Source organism: Myodes glareolus, chromosome 8 (assembly GCF_982192425.1).
Source record: "Myodes glareolus chromosome 8, mMyoGla1.1, whole genome shotgun sequence".
Classification (NCBI taxonomy): Eukaryota; Metazoa; Chordata; class Mammalia; order Rodentia; family Cricetidae; genus Myodes; species Myodes glareolus.
The window spans coordinates 90202430-90217799 of NC_142033.1; the positions used below are offsets into that span (position 1 = coordinate 90202430).

The 15370-nt window shown below is 40.7% G+C and overlaps 1 protein-coding gene and 1 pseudogene across 1 annotated transcript in view; both read left to right on the forward strand.

Moving 5' to 3' along the window:
* Nucleotides 1-2728: 2728 nt before the first annotated feature.
* Nucleotides 2729-15370, forward strand: part of Peli1 (pellino E3 ubiquitin protein ligase 1) — a 55735-nt gene continuing 43093 nt past the window's right edge. Inside the window, exon 1 of the mRNA XM_085692252.2 lies at nt 2729-2864. The gene's annotated coding sequence lies outside the window, so the exon portion shown is untranslated. The remainder of the gene's footprint in view (nt 2865-15370) is intronic.
* LOC148121211 (ATP synthase F(0) complex subunit g, mitochondrial pseudogene) lies at nt 11651-12225 on the forward strand (annotated as a pseudogene).

Below are 15370 nucleotides of genomic sequence, written 5' to 3' on the forward strand. Positions count from 1 at the left end.
ATAACCACACGGCTTCATCATAACTTTGGGAAACTCACTACTTCAGCTCTAGAGCCCATGTGTCTTCATCTTGGGATACACTTGTGCAATTTACTGACCATCATTCTTAATGTATGTGAAGGCACAGGAATCAATTGCTCGCGACTCTAAGGAAAGAGGTTTCAGTCCTTTCTAAAAAGACACTTTCTTCTTATATCTTCCTAGACACAGATGGTAAAACAGCAGTGGAAATGAGAATGAAGCAGGCCTTTAATGACTGACTGGGTTGCTCAGTTAATCCCCCTGCAGCCGTCCCTTACCTGGATTTTTTTTTAACCTAGGTGGGTCAAAAATTCTTCTTTATTGCTTACATCAGTTGGAGTTTGATTTCTGCTGCCTGCAACCAAAGCACCCTCACCTATAACTTCCTGCCACCATTTACCCCCCAAACACAGGCAGTTAAGCACCAGAGAATATTGTCTTGTGGCACTACCAATTCCTCAGTTCCATCTCATATCTATCCCTCAGTAGACTTCTGTAGCAGATTGAATAACAAGCCCCCCAAAGATTCATCGATTTGAATGCTTGGTCACTAGGAAGTGGCCTTATTGAGAGGTGTGGCTTTGCTGGAGGAAGTGCGTCACTGGGGAGTGGGGCTTTGAGGTTTCAGATGCTCAAGCCAGGCCCAGTGTCTCTCTCTTCTTACTGCCTGCACATCCAGATGTAGAGCCTTCTGCTCCTTCTCCAGCACCACATTTGCATGGGCATCGTCATTCTTCCTGCCATACAATAATGGACTAAACCTCTGAATCTGTAGGCCAGCCTCACTTAAATATTTTTCTTGATACGAGTTGCTGTGGTCATGGTGTCTCTTCACAGCAATGGTAAGTCTAACTAAGACATCTTCATACCTACCACATCTCACAGACTGATTTTTTTTAAAAGCATATATCTTACCGAAATTTCATCTATTTATAGTCTACTCATTCCAGAAGAAAAAAAAAGATGGCATTCTTTAGTATATTACCCAAGACATAAATGGGCTTGGCTGTCTCTTCTAGATTTTTTGAGTTTCCTCTTGCCTCTCTCCCCAATGGCAGTCTACCACGGCTAGTAAAAATACTAGCGAGGCTTTGTGTCTTTGCATTTTATGCTCTCTCTTCTCTCTTTCCTCTTTGCCTCTAAAATACACGAACATAAAAACTGTGAGTCATCGCCACATTCAAATGATCTTTGAAGCATTTACTGACCCTGCCCAAATCTGAGGTAGTATGCATTTTCCTATGACAGCGTAGCTCACACTGAGTCCATTCATCTGTCTCTTCCTTGGCAGAGTAAGGACTTTGAATACAAAATATGCTTCATATATACATATATATATATATATATTGCTCTATTTTTAAGACTTAATAACGTGTCTTGTATATAGTAAATATGTTCACTTGTTTTTTAATATTTTATTTAAATATCTACATTAAGTATTTTAAAATATTTTAAATAAAGGTGTTTTGCCTGCATACATGACTATGTGCTGATGAGGCCAGAAGAAGGAAAGGCTTCCCTGGAACTGAAGTTACAGATAGTTGTGAGTTATCACATGGGCGCTGGGAATTGAACCCAGCTCCCTTGGAGGAGTGCACTGTCCTGGCTATCTCCACACTTCTCACCACCACCACATATACATACCTGGGCAACTAGAATGGGTGTAGGCTTAGCTGAGCAGCCCAACAGCATACCCAAACCGTGGTTCAGGTTTCTTGTTACCAAATGAAAATTTCCTAAGATGTACACTGAACTGTCTGGGACTCTCCACTCACCTTTTGAACTTGTATTTATGGAATCTGGATATCTGAAGAATTCTAGATTTCTAAGATGAGCAAGTCGCATTACAATGATCAAAGGATGCTATTAATGCTGACCTTCACCTTTGCCTGGACTAAAATTAGATGTAATTAGTTGAGCAAAGAAATCATGCGATTCTGTTCATGGCCATGCTCCTAACAGTTTTATAACTTAATTGTTAAAATGCTAAGAACAAGTGGATCTAGTGTCTTCTGTAATTAATTCACTTGTAGGAGGCAAAGGAAAGGGGTATTTATGATTTCTAGAAGAAATCTGAGCAGCCAGGGAGACTGCCATGTCGGGAGGAAGAGAGATTTCACTGGGCACTTGAAAGTGGTGAGGCTAGTTGTTGGGGGTGGGGCAGACTGGCTATGGGCCCGAACCCGATGGCACCAAAGACACAAGACCAGCCTTGTTTAGTCAACTACAGTACTGAACCTTCAGGCTTAGTGAACGAGTGACCATGACAACAGTCCCCGCCCCAATGCCCTTACGCATGCGCAGCAGAGCGAGCCGTAGGCGCCCCCACAATAGACGCTTTTTCTCTCAGTCGGAGAACTACATCCCCCAAGAGCCTCCTCGGCACCGCCTCCCGATGTGGCCCTGCCCAGTCCTCTTGTGCCCCGCCCTCCCACTAGTCCCTTCCCCTCCCTCCCAGTGTGTGTCAGTGACCCAAAGGCGGTTCGAGGCGGAGGGACTGTCGGGGGCGCCGCCGCCGCCTCCTCTCCAGCGCCAGCACCAGCAGCGGGAGCAGCAGCAGCAGGAGCAGCGGCTGCAGCGGCCGTGCGGCGCCACCGGATTTGCCTGCAGCCCGGGGAAGGCTCATCACAAAGCGGGCCCGCGCCTCTCTCCGGTCCGCGCTCCTCGGCGCTCGGCTCGGCGTTCCACTCGGCCTCGCGGGGCTCGGCGGCTGGCGGGAAGGCGGCGGGCTCCGCGGGTGCCTGCGTTCAACCGGTGCTCGCGCCGCCCCCGCGCCCCGGGTGTCGGCGCTCCGGCTCCTCGCGGCGGGCCGAGCAGGCGTTCCGGCCCCCAGCCGTCGTCCGGTGAGTGCGGCGCCGGCGAGGGGAAGGGGGCGCGGGGGCCCGGCGGCGCGGAACTTCCTCCGAGGCTGTGTCGGTGGCGGCGCGGCTATGCGCGCGCCCGGCCGCCCGCGAGGAGGCGGCGGGGAGCGGAGTTTGCGGCGCCGCATCCCGCGCTGTGGGAGGAAGCGCCTTTGTGAGGAGCTGCCCGGAACGCCCTCCCCCCACGGCTGGAGCGGCCGCGCGGCGACTGCGAGCCCCGGGCCGGCTGGCTGCCCGGTTCTCGGTCCCGCGGCGGGGCTGCAGGCCGGCCAAGTGGAAGGGGAACAAAGGGGCGGTGGGCTTTTCTTTTGTTTGTGTGAATCTGGTTAACTTCTGCTTCCTTACATAACGCAGACTTCCAAGTTAGTCATTCTTTTTATTGTTATGATTATTGTCATCATCTCTGTGTGCCTCTCACATTTCCTTTCATCTTCGGATCTCCGAGCGTTTTAAAAACACTAATTAATCCCGCCTCCCGGGCCCTTGCCAAGCCCGTTTCCGTAAGTGGGTAAACTGAGATCCAGAAAGCCCTCAAATTGATGGATACGCTTGATGTACCGCGCCTGGTGTCTGAGGCTCGGAAAGCGTTTATGAGTAATAACTCATTCTCCAAATGCCCTGTGGAAAAGTTAAAGATGCTCATTTTACTTACAGGTTAAGTGAAGTCTGAAAGAAGCCTGGGTAATTGTTAGGTAGTTGAGACAATAATTCCTTTAAAATGGTGTTTGAATCTTAAAACCTCAAAGGACTTTCTGAAAAATGTTCCGAGTGGTGAAGATTTTGTACGCCATAAACTCACTTCGCCATCTATTATGTCTGTATGTGCAGGACTCTTAGGAAGTCGGAGAGCAATGAGGAGGGGAGGGGATAGTTTCTAGTTAGCCCACGTTTAACACGTTGTAGTCACTAAACACAGCGTTTTGCGCTGTGGTTCGAGCCCCAACAGTTCCCCTCAACAAATATTATTGAGCGCCTCATCCATAGGACGCTTGATCATACCGAGAATTGGAGCTTTTGTGTATCAGTAGGCTGTCTGTTTTGGGTCAGAGGCTCTTTACTTACTTAGGAGAACGTTTTTTTGTCTTTGGAGCAGGTACTTTTGTGACAGATAGGGCATTGTCTTTTCTCTGTGTGGACTGAGTTTGCCTAGTAGTGTGGGTTTAAAGTGTTTAAATTATGGAAAGGGTGCAGTTCCTCAAATTCTTCGGTTTCGGTTTATGATACGTTTTTGCAGGTAAACCGAAAATATTTTCTCAGAATTCTCAGATACACATACTTGAAATCTCCTGATTGTCTAAATACAACAGCTAAGTTTCTGTTGTTGTTGTTTTTCCATCTGTAGTAGATAGAGGGCAGTTAATCCCGGTAGGTTTTAAAGTATTTTGGTACCGATTGGAAGATGTGAAAAGTTTAAATCAAACGTTATTTTTCCTCAGTTGTGTGAGATTCAGAATTGTAGTAGCAGTATCTTCACTTGGATAATTTAAATTTGTAATGTATAACTGACCCTGGATTTTAATCTGGTGGGTGTGTCAGAAAAATGAAAGTGAGACCTTGTTTTCTTCACTGTTCTCCAACCTATCCCGTTTCTGAAGTTTGTTGACGGATGATGCTTTTAACAATTTGAAAATGGGACAGTTAAGTGTGTGGAAGATTGTATGTTATAGTGAGAGCGCCTCATCTAATGAATTTAAGCTTTTAAAGAGGAAACTTACACCTAGGTTTTTAGTGTAATAGAAGCGTAGTTCTGTTTATTGAAACTACTTGAAAACAGTAAACTGGAAATCCGTCTTAGTTGCATATTTGGGGGTTATTTATGTGCTCCTTAAAATTAGCATTTAAGTAACCTTATTTTGAACTTTTTCCATGGTACTTACCAACCAGATTTATCAGGGCCATTTGTACTTTTAAGGGAACTACTAACAGTGCCTTTGCTCTGTCCGATCCCAGGAGTTTAGAGGAGGAAGTAAGTGAATTTTGGCTTTGCAGGTTTCCCGAGCTCTTCGGAAAACTTTTAAAACAAATGGCCAAAAAATATGGGGCAGGAAATGGTTCTACTGAGGCAGGTTTCAGGGGGAAGCCTCAGAATGTTTCCATTTACCTTAGTTTAGACTTCCTTTTCCCTTTCAAAATGTCAGTTGTGTTTTGAGTCCTTTGATTTAGAGCGTGCCCCTTTGTGACTGCGCAGTGGATCGTTGTAAAGGGCTGTAGAGTTCTGCTTTTGAACAGGTTTGCAGAGAGAAGCTTCTGTAGGTGGGAGACGCTTTCAGCCAAGACAGAGTTGGAAACTGTCCAGCATGTGTATACATTTCTCGTAGAACAGTAAAATTGGCCTATCCCTTTAGTCAGACTTACAGAGATCTCTCCCTCTGTCTCTCACTCAGATTATGTTAAAGTGTTGTAATGGCCTTTGAGATGGTTTTGGGAGTCATTTTGGAGAAAAAAATGTTTTATTCCAGTTATGAATTTTAACTGAGAAACATAAAGCATATTTTAAGAAAAACCATTGAAAGCAGGAAAATAAATAGATAAGGAAAGCTGACAAAGATTTTAGGAAGTACAATGGTAAACATTCCTGAAAACATTTATAAATAATTCTACCAAATTTTAGTTGAAGCCCCAGACAGTGACTTACACATAGAATTTTCAGTTTATAGGAAACCCTCCACTCATATTACAGAAAAGTAAATAAAAACATGCTTTTAGATGATTTGCATTGTTCTAGAGTTTCTTATTAGACATTGTGGTAGAGTTTTTATACTTTGTTGTTTTCCTTTGTTAAAGTTTGACCTCTGCTAGACAAAGTTTCCCTCAGAAACAAGTACGAGTCATTCAAAGTTCTGGATGTGATTTCAAGTCCTCTCTTAGTCTTTTCTTTGTTATTTTAAGTAGATCAATAGTTGGAAATACTGGCTAGCATATTATACTTAGGAAATTCTTAAGTAATTTTTGTGCTGGTGAAACAAGTTTATGGTAAAGAGAAAAAGCATGGCATTTCTTGAGTGAATGTCAGGGGATTTACAGGTTTGTTTGTTTCTAAGCCCCCCCCATAAGATTTTGCCTTGTAGCCCACCGTATTCTTGACACCTTATCCTTGAACAGAAAACCCTCCTCCTTAGCCTACCTAGGGGTGCTTCGTCCTGGAAGATTGGAATCTTTTGGTGGACTAAGTAGTTCACTCAGAATGTTGCCCAGGCTGTTTTAGATGATGATGATGATGTTGCTACAGTAAGCTCTACTCCAGACAAACAGGGTTCTTCATTTTATTTTTGTGTGTGAGGAAGAGGCCTGTTTGTTACCCACCTACAGAGCTTTTCTGTACAGGTAGATGGCAGAGGACAGCTGTGGAAATTGGTTCTATTCCTTCCACTGCGTGGGGCCAGAGATTAAATTCAGATTATTAGGCTTGGCTGAAGTCTCTTGTACCTCTTGTATCTTCACAATACCATTTAGAAAAATAGAATGTACTTACGTCTGTAAATGAGAAAATCCTGACATCTGCCAGTTAATCTTGACCATTTGTGTAGTTAAAAATTAATCCAACACACACGGAATTCACTTCCTTTTCAAAGCATTTGTTGTTGCTTTTATTTTGTAGTGAACCTCTTGGGATGTGGCTAACTGTAAAAATATGTAGTATCCCTACTTTCCCATAATTTTCTGCCTCCTTCTTTGTCGTCATCTTCTTCTTTGTTTTTACTTCAGTTAGTTCTCCCTTGCCCAACTATCTAGAATAAACAAAGAAATATTTAAACACACTTAAACACTCTAATTTATTATAATACATTTCTGCTGAATTTCAACATACAAAGTATGGTCAGCTCTCGTTTTGGAAGTAGATGTACACTTCTGAGGGCATTAAAGCAAGCAATAACAAATAAATACAATGCTTTCTACCAAATTCTGATTGCTTAATAATGAGTGCTTGATGTACTACCGTGTTTAGAAAGCCGGGGTCTAGGTTCCACTTACTGCTACTAGGCTTTGACATGGATGTCAAATAATTTTTTCAATATACACTGGGTACTTTTTTTTATGTCAGGTGCTGTCTAGTTGGTATCACCTAAGTGCTTACTGCTGTTTTACATTGTAATCACAAGCACAGTAAAATGGATGAGCACACTGAGGGTCTTGCTTAGCGGTTGTTAGTGTCTGTGAGGCCATAGGTTCAAACCCCAGCACCACCAAAATTAAAAATTTAAAAAATATTTCATGTTTCAAGAGAGAAATGATCATGTTTCTTTCAGACATAAATGGCAGAAAGTAAAAACGGAAAAAGAAACCAGGATTTAAATTTGCCTTAGGAGGGCTCTCTGCCAAATGTAATAAATGGACTTCCATTGAATGGTGCTTTGAGCAAGTTAACTGTAAAAGGATATCTGGAAAATACGGATAGTTTAGACTCTGGATTTTTAATGAAGTAGAATTGTCAGTTTTTCTTTTAGGGTGTGATGATACAAATCTTTACTTTGTAGGAGTAGTTAATAAAATATAATTTCTAGAGGCTGTTGAGATGCATAGTCAGTAAAGTGCTTCTTGTTTTGTAGTAGAACCTGAATTTGTTCTGTGCGTTCATGTAAAAAGCCTGGCATGGTGTCACCATAGACAGGATGATGCTGGGGCTTGCTAGCCAGCTGATGTAGCTGAATCAAAGATTTAGTGGAGAATCTATCTAAAAAGGTGGAACCAAAAACCAAAACAACAGTAACAACAAAAAGATAAAGGCCCACATTGTATGTCAACCTATGGCCTCCAAGCATAGGTGCATGCACCTATATACAAATGTGCGTGTACCAAAAATATAATGTCTGGATTTTTTTGGTTTTAAATTACCTGAAAAGGAAAAAACATTGATGGTATGTAATTGGCCTAGATTGAAAATGGTTGGGGATAGATGCCATACAGATAGATACAAGAAACTTCATATATTCTTTCTACTTTTGTATAATACTTAAATTTTGTACACATATGGAAATATATCAGGGAAGTAGTAGAAGGACTATGGAGAGAGAGGAAGATAGAGGATCATTAAGAAAGTCTTCATTTAGGGGGTTATTCTGCATAGGTGAATAATGCTCCTCCCAGAAGTCTTACATTATTAAATAAAAATCTCATTTCAAGTGTGGGATACCACCTTATGAGTCATGGAAGTCCCAAGGGACCCCCAAACAATATGGGCTACGGTCAGTTAGTTGCTCTTGGTTGCCCTCCAGGTTGCTAACACCTTGGTTGTCGAACATAGCGAAGCCAGGCTGAACTGAGCTCAAAGCTTCCTCCCTGCTGATCAACTTTCCCGGTGCTAGAAAGTGCTATGTAGGCTTCTAGTGAAGAAAAGTCGTCAGGGATCTTAAAGCAGCTGTGAACCATGTGATCTACAGTTCCAGCCTGCTAACTAAGATGTGCCCTCTGGGACAATGGTGGCATAACTGTTACAGTGGCAGCCAGCCACTTTCAGGTTGTTTTATAAGCCTGCCACACAGAAATAGTTCTTCCCAGGTACCCTGAACCTGGTCCCTGGATGAGGAGGCTGTAGGCCTAGGGGAGAATGTACTATTGATGTTAAGTGGGCATACTGTCAGATTGCTTTCTAAATTGTTTACATCCATAGGTGTCAGCCTTGGACAGAGAAGTATCTATTTGCAGTGGGCAAGTTAATGTGGAGACTTATAACTGATGGAAGTGCTTGAAAATAAGAGACTTTTAAATGTTCAGCCTTAAATAGGACGTCTGTACCACTCCCTGTAAGGCTTAGGAAGCCTTGTTAAACAAGGGTGCAAGGAATGTGAGTGCTGTGGAAAACAGTGCTGTTAAAGCTGCGTTCCAGACCTGGCGTGGTGGTTGCACCATGAACTCATAGTAGCAATGACTGTCTGCACAAAGTTGAACCCTTCAGTGTTCATTATAGATGGTGATAGGACTCCTAAGGCCCCATCCTCCCCAAAGAACTATATAGGCAGTTAGTGATTGCTGAGGGAGGGAAGAATCATTTCTCAATGGTGTAATCATGATACATTGCTCTTGGTCAAGTAAATAATTACACCACACCCATGTTTATCCTTGACTAAATACAGTGAACCTCCCAAAAAAATAAACCCCAAAGATAGAAAAGTAGGAAAGGTACTTGCTGGAAAGAAGGGGTTCAGTGGGAGGATAGAAGGAGAGTATGATCAAAGTAATTACATACATACATACATACATACGTGTGTGTGCACACACGCACACACGGAATGGATGGAATTGTGAAAGAATAAGTAATGTTAGAAAATGAAAGACTTTATTGATAACATGATACATATTTGAATGAAGGCTTTGGGATGTAAGAGTGCAAGCCTTGTAGTTAATCTTGTTGTCAGACATGCTTGATAAGGGGGGGCAGCAGGTACAGTGACCCTGAAGTGCCATGGCCCTAGACTGCAGCGAGACGATGCGTATGAGGGTAGGCCTGGAGTGGGCTCGGTGGTTTTAGTGCATACTGCACAAGTAAGGAGACTGGAGTTGGCGCCCATGTCAATGCTGGGCAAACATGTTGGCCTGTCTTTAATCTTAGCATTTGTGAGGCAGAGACTGAATCCCCAGAGCAAGTCAGTTAGTTAGACTAGTTGAGTCAACAAGCTCTGAGTTCAAGTGAAAGACTCTTCCTCGGTGTGTAAAAGAAGAGGGTAGTTGAGGAAGACTCTTGATGTCAGTCTCTGACATATGTACCTGCACACATGTGACTATGACTATGCATATACGTACAGACAAAACACAGGATCAGGAGATAATGTGAGAATGGTAAAGAGTATAAGACTTGCTCTCCATGTGTGTATGTATGTATATAAAGTCTTTAGCCATTATGAAAACCATATTCTTCACTATTAAGATTGTTCAGAATAGTTTTAGAAGGTTTTTTAATTGCTTTAAAAGCCTACCAGCCACACATGAAAATAGTTCATTATTTTGTATTAATTCTTTGACTCCTTGTTTTTGAGGATAGAAGGCTTATTAGCTATAGGTTACTTCATCTTATTTTTCAGATATGGATTTTGACAGGAGAAAAATAGGAAATAATATGAGGCTATTTCTAAACACCACATCCACTCTGAGAAGGCAGATTCTAAAAATTAAATCCACCCATGATCTGAAGGGTTTAATAATGTTCTGGACAATTACAGCATTTGGATGAGTATAACTCTGAATGTAACTGTGTGAAAAGCAATAAACTTGTTTGGATATTTATGTTCTAAATATTAAAACAGATATGCATACATGACCATGTCCATTTCTTAATGTTTAAGTACTCAAAAATAGTTGTTGTGGGTAAATCACGTATTTAGCACTAAACAGTACTTTTAATTGTGACTAGTTAGTAAAAGGTAAAATAAAATGCATTCATTAACAAAAGACTGGACTTGAAAGTGTAGGAAAATTGTGGAACTTTCTTGTTGCTGTGGCATACCACTGGGGAACTGGAAGACTGACAGGTATAATGTCAACAGATGAATGTGGGGCTTGGGAGATGGCTCAGTCAGACTGGCACCCATGTAACACAAGCCATGTACCTGTGGCATGTACCTGTAGTCCCGGCACTGCAGAGGTGGAAACAGGAGGCTCCCTCTATCTCACTGGCTAAGCCAACTTTGCTGAAATGGCGCGCTCCAGGTTCTTGAAGGGACTGTCTCAAAAATGAGAGGGAGAGCAACTGAAGAAGACACCTGCATGAACCTCTGGCCTCCACACATATACATGTGGAAGTTGAGTCTGAATCACAAATTGTGTATTCATGCTTAATTTCTCAGATCAGTAGTTAATAAAGTTGAATCTTCAATATTACAACTATAGAAAAAATAGATCTTTTAATATTTTTATTAATTCCTTGAGCATTTTCATTCAGTGTATTTTGATCATTATTCTCTCTCACTCTTCCACATCTCCCTCACCCCATCTCCAGCTCATCTTAAAGAACAAAACCTCCAGTCCAGCTTGTGCTGTCCATGTGATCCTGGGTGAGGGGCCATTCACTGGAACCTTGTTGACCTGCCAGGGGTCACACCCTTTAAAAACTCTCTCTTTTCTAGAGCCCATGTTCGTGAGGGGCTCATGAACCTCTCAGGTCTCCTTCCATATTAGAATGTTGACTGGCTTGATCAATTGCAGACAGCTGTAGCTGCAGTGGTCCATGCCCGAAGGAGACACGTGATGCAGATGTTCCTTTTGTGGCTGAGCACTCCACTGACATTTATTCTTTGCACTTTGACAAATTGTGAATTTCTGTATTAACTACTGTACCTGCACAAAGAAACTGCTCTGATGAGGTCTGAGGGCTGCCCTAGTCTATGGGTATGTAGGTATTAATTTAGAGGGCCATTTGATCCTATGCCATTTTAGCAAAATAATGGATCTTATGAGCACTCCAACCATGGGCTGAAAAAAAAATGGATCTTACCCAAATGTTTAAACGTCCAGAAGCTCTTGATTAGAGATTTTTAGAAATTTGTCTATAGAACAGTGTATATGTAGATATTATTAATTTTGAAAAATTAATCTTTGTACTTCCTACAGTCAATGTTTCCAACCTGAGAAATGAAACTTATTTGATAATTTAATAAAGACTACATTTTTTCTAGTTATGTGAAATGATGGACGAAGTAAAACTTTTTCATTCATATTTTTTAGAATTTAATGGCAATAATCAGAATTTGTGAACTTTAATTATAGCCATTAAGATTATAAATACACATCTGTATTAAGAATACTTTATGGGTTCTGGGAACCTTCCACCTTAGACCATGACCAAGTTCATCAGTAACTTCTCAGACAAGGCTCTGGTGCCGGTAAACATTGCCATGATTTATTCAAAGTCTTGATTGACCACATTTTGGCACTATGCCAAGATTGAGCTGGTTCCTCCAACCTCTGCTGAACTCGCTACAACTATTCAGAGTATGAAAAAAATTAATTCAAAGTACTAAAACTGGTAGCTTCAAACAGCTTACAGTTAAGGAAACTGCAGAATGGTTTGGTGGCCTCTGAGTTGTGGATGTGGTTTTACATCAGAAAGATCATAAGCAAACGTGGCATCATAGCTATGATTTTTGAAGACCAATCTTTAACAGTGGATCTTATTTGAATTCTTATTTGAATGTTCTAACCACATGTGTTGAGACTGCCATCTGGATAAATACTGCCTGTCAGATTAAAGAAAAGGGAATACGTTATTAGTGTTGGTTGGTTGGTTGATTGATTGAAATAAGGTCTCTATATTTAGCCCTGGCTGTTCTGGAACTCACTATATAGATCAGACTGGCCTTGAACTCACAGACATCTGCCTTACTGTGCCTCTGGAATGCTGGCACTAAAGGCATTTGCCACCATGCCCAGCTGTATTAAGAGTACTTTAGCAAAGCCCAATCTTTTTTCTGTAAATTATTAGAAATGTAATATATATGTGTATGTATATATATTCGTGCATATATATGTGTGTGTGGAAATACCCAGACTCAGTCCTTAAGTAAACATACTGTGAAGATGGATGTATTAAAATGGATGGATTGATTAATGTATTTTAAACACTACTGTGCTAGCATGAAATACAGAGCAGCCTGTGTTTAATTCTTGGGCTTTATGTTAACTCTAAAAGTTGTAAACGCTGTCTTTGATTCACTTGCCAAAAAAATGGCAATAAAGGGTAACTATGTAGCAATTTCCTGTTTCTGCCTTACCTGTTCCTTTTTAACTTCTTATCTTTGCCTTTGTTTTGCTTCTTTTTTTTTTTTTAATGTGTATCTGGTAACGGTGGTGTATTCTGTCAGACACAGAGATACAACTATTTGACCTGTGGGATGTAGATTTTTAGATCAATATAAGAAACAGAAATAGGCATACTGAATTGGAAGCTTCATAAATTAATACATTCAGGTAGGAACTATATGCTGTTAGAACAACAGTTGATAGCAGAATTAATAGCTGAGTGGAATTTCAAAGGGTATTTTCTGCTCTTAGTGTTTGTTGTCTTTACCAAAATGTGAAACAATGGGAGCCTTAATTAGCACTATAATAATATAATTTGTGGTGACCTTAGAAGAGAATTGTCTGGATTTCCGTTGTTGCATTTTTTTCCCCCATATTGAAGCAGAAGATAGGAGGAGATGGGTAATGTGACAAGTTTCTACCGTCCTTCCACAAGAAGGAAATAAAAAGTAATGGATTGGCCTTGATGTTTCCCAGTTGTTTATTATAGTTTTCAACATATAAGTGGGACTAATTTTTTTTGAAGGCTCAATTAAGTTTAGTTTTATTTGTTAACAGTAAGTGGAAACATTAGGAGGTGCTTTGTTGGTTCTCCAAACCTCAGTGCTGTGTTCCTGATTTCTGGCAGACACAATCCTTAGTACTTCAGTTCCTCTGGGCTTACGGCAGATTAGTGAAGTGTGAGTACTGGAAGGTAGTTTTCTTCATTTCAGACTATGCTTAGCATGATGGGTTTTCTTCAGATTGTTCTCATTGCCGTTCTGTACATTTCCATAAAAGGACAAGAGCGTTCAAATTATAAACCTAATTAAGTTTATTATTCAGGAGAAAATGTGTTGAGATATGTCTTTGTGAAGTAGTGGCTGTTGTAATTAGAAACCACAACCTTGTCTGTATGTAGACTCCCCGCATCAGAACACTCTTTACATGGGCTTACTGCCTTACTGTAACTTTCACATAAAGCAGGGTGATTCAGTCTTTGAACTAGTTCTCGCAGTTTACCCGAGAGCTGTGACAGATGTTGAGGAGGCTCTTAAACTGTTGCACGTAGGGCATACACTGACTTTAGTGATACCAAATCAAAAAATATGTATCACTGACATTCAAAGAGAAAATGCTTCCTCCGAAAACTCCCAGGTGTGTATTCTTTAAACAAATAAGAGGTTTTCTTGTACATAAATCATCTCTTAAAGACCTGTCTTTTAATAAGGCTTTCACCAGAATTTGCCTCCTAAAGTTGCTTTGAAAATGGTTTCCAAAAAGGATTTGCTGGGTTTCATAACTGTGTAGGCTGTTAATGATTCAGTAGGCCCCTCATTCTCCTCCTACCCCTTATACTGAAAGCTCCTTCATAGCGCCGAGGTGCCCTGAGTCATAACGGCTGAACTCTATAAAGAATTGTCATATGGGAAAATTTGCCATGAAGTGAAATTGTCAGGAAACAGTTTGAGTCAGAGACTCATTGATCATAGTGATAGAACCTAAAGGTTTAACCTTTATTTAAATCTTTGAATGTACTTATGTGAACATGTCTTTATTATAGAATTGCAAACCCTATAAATAGCCTAATAAAACCTTCAAAGCTGTGTATTCCCTCCCTGCTCAATTTTAATTGGTTTGACTTTTATTATCTGTTACATAAAAAGAACATTTTTATTGTATAAATACATCAGAGGGGAGAGGTATTATGTTCAGGATAAAAATCCCAGCCCTAAAGTTAGGGACCTAGAATTCTGATTTGTTTATTTTGTGACTGTGTATTTCTTTTAACCCACCTTAGCCTTAGTTTCTTCGTCTTTACGAAGTCACATGCTCTGTAGTACTTATGTTCTCTTTGGAACCCCTCATAAAAGTTACAACTAAATGTCGATCACAAACCAGCTTCAGGTGACTTTTGGCCTTTTGGGTCTGTATCTTTGTGTTTCCTGGACTGACTTTATGATTATCTTGCCTTAGCTCCCTGGGTGCTGTGCTGTGCTGTGCTGTGCTGTAGATATGCACAGCTGCACTCAACCAGACTCCTTTCTTGATACAGCATTTAATATATGGTTGGCACTTTAGATGACATCCATTTGTCATTTCAGCCTTAGTCTCTTTCAGCTTCAAGATTTCATGACTTCAGATTGTCTGCCTATAGGAAGTCTCACTTCCATACTGATTTGCTTCTGTAAAGACAGTCTGTACTAATGTCTCTTTAAATTCATGATTCACTCTTGACACTGCATGAACTTAAGAATTCTTTATATTCAGGGATAGCAGTTTAATGTTCCATTAAAGATATTGAAAGATTGGAGAAAATTTACAGGGACACTTAAAATTCCAAAAGGGATAAAACAAATTAAAAAACTTAGCAATAAATTGATTTATAATCATTTCAAGTTCTAAAGATTCTCTAGCATGAACCTCATGTAAATGAAGTTCAGAATGATGTTTGTAGACAAACCATGAAACCAGAGATTAAAAGCCTTAGTTCTAGCTCTATGGACTGGCTTTTGATGTGGTTGTCTTCTTTATTTACTTAATGGAACCATACCAGTACTTCTCAAATATTACTATATGAAACCAGGGGATAATATTAAAATGCACATTTTCATTCAATGTGTCTGGCTAAAACTGAAGTTCTTATCTGTTTACTTAGGATTTTTGAAACACAGTCTTATTATGTAGTATCTCAGACTGGCCTTGAACTCTCTGTATGGTCTAGTTGGCTTCTAAATCAACTTCCCAAGTGTCCCAAGTGTGATACTACTGTGAACCAC